Below are 7,116 nucleotides of genomic sequence, written 5' to 3'. Positions count from 1 at the left end.
ATAGGCAGGGTGATAGGGAGATATTTGAAGCATTTTGCATTGATAAGGCAGGGGACAAGTGCGTGAGCACACCCTCAGTAGCCCTCACGAGAAAAGAGTTAATCTATCTGTCGAAAAACTTGCGCGTCAATTTGGTTTAAATCTTTACTGTTTGCTTGACAACCTGCTTCGTGATAAAGTGAAGGGGGCGGGGGTACAGTCTCCTGAGCATGCGCCGAATAGAAGTGTAAAAATCTGTTATGTGTGCATTAAAACGTCAGTTGAAGTCTAGCGTGCTGTCCTGTCGGTTTCCTGTGTCGCTGTCCTTGTGTTTCCACGCTAGTTGCAATGTCGCAGTCATTAACGAATAACTCCCTGAGTGACGCTGATTTAACTGGGTCTCTACTTGACACAGTTAAGCTTTGTTTCATTTTTTTTTTGTCAAAGATAAACGCTCTGCGTAGATTTTCACTCCGCGAATTTTTCATTATATGTTCCGGCCGACAGACCGGAAAAGTAACAGTGTTGTTTGAAATTTTTCTTGCTTTAGAAAAGTGCAATTAGACCTTGCGCAAAAAAAAACAAACAATAGACTTGGATTAAATGTGGGACCTCGGTATTTACAAACTAAATCGACGCCCCGCCGCGTGCGACGCCAGCATGCGAGTCACGAGTGGTGCCGTCAACGGCGCGGCGACGGTGCAGTGTCGACTTCTGGCAGCAGCGATGACCGTACCGACGTTTTGTTTGCGGGAGAAAGGACTCGCCGAAAAGCGACTTCGGCGGTGGCGGGCACAAGAGAGTGGCTACTCGGGCTAATTGTGCCATTGGAAGAACAAAACTGCTCTTTTTCCCTGTGCAGGACGGTTCCCACAAGAGGGTAAGATCCAATTTCGCACGGTGCGTGGGGATCAGTAAAGAGTGGGCTTTTGAATAACTAAGCCTTCTCTTTTTTCTTGTACTGATGAACGACCGCGGCGAGCGCATGCCGTTTACATGGAGCACTCCGATCCGAGGTCAATAATATTTCTATAACAGTGCATCAAGTTTACCTTCACTGGCGACCGATTCTAGCTGGGCCTGCTTTCCCTGGTAGGCAAACTCTATCGCCACCGCAGAAGCTGGCACTTTGTGACAGAATCGCCATCGCTGCCTCAAGAGCTGCCCTCGCCATCGGGACAGCTACAAGAGGGCACCCGTAACGCCCCCTGCTCTGCGCGGATCCCCTAAGCAACCCTTGCGTTAAGACCATTCGACCTTTCTTAATAAGCGACAATCCTCGGCCAAGATTCGCAAGCTCTGCGCCAGCGAACACACGCCCTAATTCCTCCGTGTTCGCAACTTCTCCCCCGTAGTCGTACTTGGCAGGAGGATTCCGGCGGGAGTGGCTCTGACCCCATCTGTTCGTCATTGCTGGCATTAAAAATATCTGCAACAACATACACGTGCCCTGACTGTGGCGCTGCACCAGACAGTTGTGATGTGAGACGCTTGTTTGGAGATTCCCAGTAACTGACCCTGTTAGAAAATGGCTTCTGGGGGAGATGGGCCTGCGGTGCAACCGCGAATGCGATTATGGGAAGCGAAAGTGGACTTCACTCCTTCTTTTAACTCGTTACTTCCATACCCCCTTTCTTAACTTATGCCTCTTGGTACAATTCTCGGATAAAAAACAAACAGAAGAAGCGAAGGACAAAGGGCCCATAAGCCCATCCGGATGGCGTTTGACATATAGTTTTTACAGTTTTTGTAAACATGTAAAAAATATTCAGGGGGCACTTTGACTATCTAAAGTGCGTAGAGGCGAAAGCGTTTTCCGCACCTCTTTCTCTGCTTGTGTGGCACTGGTGGCGTCACATATAATTGAGTAATCACTAATTAATGGTTAATTACTGATTAATGTCTCAATACTAATTAACTGCTAATTAACGACCCTTCAGCTTCGCCTTTAGGAGTGGAACGCGACAGCGTCTTGCAACGCTGCCAGGGAGTCCACGGAACGCCGCCACCCGTTCGGCGCGATGCCTTGCCCTTTGAACGCAACGCTTTCTGAGGAAAGGAAATGGCGCTATAATTCTGTGTCATCTCGGTGGACACCTGAACCGCACCATAGAGGAAGGGAGGAAGTGGGAGTGAAAGAAGACAAAGAGCGCCCGTAATGATGAAAATGAAAATTGTATTTGAGGAAAGAAAATTACGCAGTAACTGTCTCACATATCTCGGTGGACACCCGTCAAAATTCAGGGGGGCACTTTTTGACCTAAAGTGTGGTCACTGATGTGTGGTTAAGATGTTAAGCTTCGCCTCTAAAAGTGGAACGCGACAGCGTCTTGCAACGCTGCCAGGGAGTCCATAGAACGCCATTGCCCATTCGGTTCTACGGCTCGCTCGTCGGTAAATTGGTTTTTGAGGAAAGGAAATGTATCTCTCTCATATCTCGGTGGACACCTAAACCTCACCGGAAGGGAATGGAGGAGGATGGGAGTGAGTGAAGACACCGTATTCACTAGACGCGCCTTTGTTCATTCCAAACCATCGAGCTGGCAATGGCGGAGTGGTGGTGGTGGTGGAACTTTATTTCCAGCGGATATATCATGGCGGAGTAATAAAGAAAAAAAAATCATGGCGGAGTGGATAGCATGCTCGTCTCGCACGCCGAGGACCGGGGTTCGATTCCCGCGCTCGACCAATTTCCTACTCGGTTTTATTTATTTATATGGCCTGCCTGGAAAACTTAATTAGGCTAATTGGGTGATTAATCAATTAACTAAGCTCAGTACCCCTTACTTGGAGCTAAGCTCAGTACCCCTTACTTGGAGCATCACTATACGATCCCTTCAATTGGTTGCATGGTTACTAGCCAAAGTACAATTGGCCCCGTTTGAAATTCGCGCACGTTGATGTCACGACCGTTCCGACCAATTGAAAAGCGTGAAATTTCTGTCGACAACTGCTGCTTACAACGATGAGACATTAAGGGCTTCCGCCTTAATGTCTCATGTTTGTTGAGGGACTATCAAGATCCCCTGGATCAAGATCCCCTGGATCTTGATAGTCGCTCAACAAGTTAGTCGATGCGGGATCTGCCCACCTTAACGTGCCATGAGTAATAATCGCCTCACATCTGTAGCAGCATTGAGAATTTTTTTCCGCAGCCCATACCATGGCCCTGTTTCATTCATGTCGCTACTAGAACACCGCAAGTGCACCCTGCAATAATAACTCAAAAGCCGTCCACAGGCCCTCTATGTATGAGCCCCAGCCCGGCCCGGCCAAGGCCTGAAGACATAGCGCATTCTCCGTGCTTTCGGCGACCTTTGTTCGTGTAGTGCTCTAACTCGAGCATTCTAAAGATCATTCTTTCAAGAGATCAGCTAAGGCTGTCCCCAGCGAAGCTCCCTTGGGCAGTACGTGGAGTGGGAGAGGTTCCTGTCAAGTGCTACAAAAGCCCCGGTCCCCCTGCTGAACACCCCGCATGATGCTATTGCTGCCAAACTGAAATCAACAGCCGAAGCTCATCTTTGAGAGCCATTGAATGAATTTCAGTGGTGTGATTACTGAGCTCTAAAATATCAAGCGCACACTCCGGAGCACACTTACTGGCCAGATTTTTTCTCATCTGTTGAGATCAACACAAAAAATATGTATTCTTTTTCTTTTTATCTTTTAAACAGCTTCCTCTATCACTCCCGAGCAGTGCAGATTGGCTCTTGATTTAGAAATAAAGTACAAATACCGCCGTGACGTGGACAACAAGGAGGATCAATGCAGAACAGTGTATTGTGCAATATGCAAATACATTTCATTGTAAATTTCAGCGCAAACTTCTTTCTTTGAGGTGTATAGCGTTAAAATGAGGCAATGGTGGCATGCATATCTTTTACGATGGGGGCCGCGAATTTTTTAATGGTTATATCATGAGCAGAACTCTTTGTGAACCTCTCAATCTCACTGATCTCAACTTAGGTGGCCTCATTATATTAAGGAGTTGGCGACGAAGGGTTAATTCGAGAGATAGGGGAGAGGGCTTTCTCATGGAGTGGGTGTAGTCGGGTTGATGATAATGGTGAACCTCAATCTAAATACCGCAAATGCAAATACCAGTGCCGATACAAAAGTGCAGTTGCGCATCTTCGTGTGCAAATAAAGAAACGCAAATAAGAAATAAAACATGTGTTTCTGTGCGCAGACAAGGAGAACCACTACGTCGAGAAAGGTGACTGCCGTTAGAGACCTGCGCGAGAATAAATGTGAAGGCGTAAAATAAAATCACGCTGTTTCAAATATTTATATCGTGCCTCATTTTGTAAGTTCGCATTTATTGTTGATGACACTAAACCATCAGGAAAAATTCCGCTGGAAAAGAAGCAATTTCAGGCAATAAATACAAGAATGAAGGTTTATGGTTCATGGGAGTTTAACGGCCCAAAGCGATTTAGGGTGTGAGGGGCGCGCGTGGTCAAGGCGTCCGAAAATTTAAACCATCTCGCGTTCTTTAACCTGCACTGACAGCGCACAGTACACTGTCCTCTAGAATTTTGCCTCCATCACAAGAACAAGAATGAAGGATCGGTATTCGTAGGCACGGGCTTCTTTAGGGAAAGAGAGTGAAGAAGACGCGCCTCTGTCATTTACCAAGGTCAGCTCTTGACGGGTCAGTAACGCATCCCGTCCCGAATTTCAGTCTGCTGGCGATCTCCAGGTTTCAGCGGTTCCAACACATATCATCCAGGTTACGCGATCCCTTACTAAATACTACTGATTATCAGCACTTAGCGTATAAATGGAACGTCCGTTCGTGTATAACCAGGCAGTGTGAGGTATCAATGATGCGACGGCGGTGCAGGATTCCCAGTTTAAATTTATACCTATGCAGATGTGGGTGGTCATCGACAAACCTATGTGACTCATGCGGGGACGTTGAATCTGTGGACCATTTCCTTCTCTACTGTCCAAAGTTCGCACTTCAGAGAAAGATTTACCTGGAGGTCCCTCTCTCCAGGTTAGGGCTCCCGTTATCTCTGCCAGTGTTGTTATCGTTCGGTGCGAGCGCCAAATTATTTGCATTGGGTTCAATATGTGGGAATCTCCATGATTACATAATTGCAACTGGTAGGTTGATTTGCTAACTCCTTTAAAAGCCTTGGAGTTTTCTTTTTTTTTCGCCAAAATGTTCTTTGTTATTTCACTTCAAATATTCTCCTGTCGATTTTCATGAATACATTTTTCAAAATTTCCGTTTGGCTCCGATATTTTGCCGTAATCCTATGGAAATTTCCTTATTTATACCACTATACCTTGGCCAATCCCCCCCCCCACCCGTAGGTATGTGCCATTACAAAGAGGAGGAAGAAGAAGAAGAAGAAGAAGAAGAAGAAGAAGAAGAAGAAGAAGAAGAAGAAGAAGAAGAAGAAGAAGAAGAAGAAGAAGAAGAAGAAGAAGAAGAAGAAGAAGAAGAAGAAGAAGAAGAAGAAGAAGAAGAAGAAGAAGAAGAAGAAGAAGAAGAAGAAGAAGAAGAAGAAGAAGAAGAAGAAGAAGAAGAAGAAGAAGAAGAAGAAGAAGAAGAAGAAGAAGAAGAAGAAGAAGAAGAAGAAGAAGAAGAAGAAGAAGAAGAAGAAGAAGAAGAAGAAGAAGAAGAAGAAGAAGAATGCGCCATTGTGTGAGGTTCACAACAACCGTCACAGCCTCTAAAGAGACCTGAGCTAGAGGGGCCACCACGGCATGCAGCCTCAACAGCCTCCGGCAACTGACCGGGCAAGGCAATCATGCAGGATGCCAACAGACAAAGTTCGATGCGCCCTGCTTATCACGGCATTGATAATCACCCTGCTGTTCCTCGGCGCCGTGGTCTTCTCCAGCCACTATGCACGTCTTGCAGCCCTCGAGGAACAGAGCGCAAAAGCGGCTGCTGCTGTGAGTACGGGTGAACCGCCATTTCCGTCAACATATTCGATTTACTAACAAAGTCTGGTGTATTATCATGGCTGAAGTGGAGGGCAGCATTTGCTCAACCTCTTGCAAATCCAGTGCGAGCCCACTTGCGTCCATTAATTTAACGTGAAACCTTGAGTTCTGTGCTTCGTTACAGTGAGAACCAAAGTTGGATTGCCAATCATTCCGTCCGTAGCTTAATCAATACAAAATAATTGAGTTATGTGCTTGTGTACACTAAGAGCTACTGTTGGATTGCCAATCCATCCGTTTTTAGCTTCATGAATTTAGGATAATAGCGAAGAACATTTCTGGCTGACGCCAGAACGCTGGTGGGCCCTTAAACGTAGCCACTACGCCCCCCTAAAGTAACGAAGCCCGAATGTGTTACTACGACGCTGCTTCGAATTCCGAGCAGAGAGCTGACTTTCGAGATGCTGTTTTTTATATTTTTTTCACATTTGTAATGCAATAATAAAATAAAAGCCGCCTCAGTTACTTACTGGTTATGGTGCTCGGCTTCCGACCCAAATGACGCGGTTTCGATCCCTGCCATGGCAGTTGGAGTAAGATGGAGGCGAAATGCTAGAGGCTCCTGTACTCTGCAGCGTCATTGCACATTAAAAAAAAACCAGGTGGTCGAAATTACTGAAGCCCAGCACTACAGCGTCTCTCATAGCTTGAGTCGCTTTGGGACACTAAAACCCATAAAACTAAAACAAAAAAAGGAAATATGGCGGTCAATTTGACGTTGCTTTGTCAGCACGGCCGTTAACAATCGTACGACTTTCGCAGCTCTGCTTTAGGGTTGCATTCTGAATCTTGGTGGTCTGAGGCTAAAGCTCTGCACGAAGACTTCTTCTTCGCCATCCTTATTTCGAATGAATTGTATTCGTCAGTTTTATTCACCGTTTTCAAGCGCCTTCCCCATCCAAAAGAAAGACAAACGAGTACTCAAGCGCTGTAGTTACTGAAAACTGTCCATGCAGTTCGCGATCATTTCAAAACCGAGGAAATAAGAAAGTGGACGAAGGGAAGAGTTCATACCACTTAATGTCTCATCGGCTGCTTTTTTTTCTTCTTTCCCATTGTTTTTCGAAACTGAGCTTAGCGAAGCACTGGACGCATTAGCTGTGGAATTCGGGTTAAAATAGTCGCTGGTGCTAGACTGTCTTTTTCGTTCAACGAAATTTTAACGCGCTGGTA

Source organism: Amblyomma mixtum, chromosome 2, assembly GCF_055824585.1.
Source record: "Amblyomma mixtum isolate Tamu chromosome 2, ASM5582458v1, whole genome shotgun sequence".
Lineage (NCBI taxonomy): Eukaryota > Metazoa > Arthropoda > Arachnida > Ixodida > Ixodidae > Amblyomma > Amblyomma mixtum.
The sequence above is the reverse complement of the archived record's forward strand: the minus strand, read 5'-3'. Positions refer to the sequence as shown.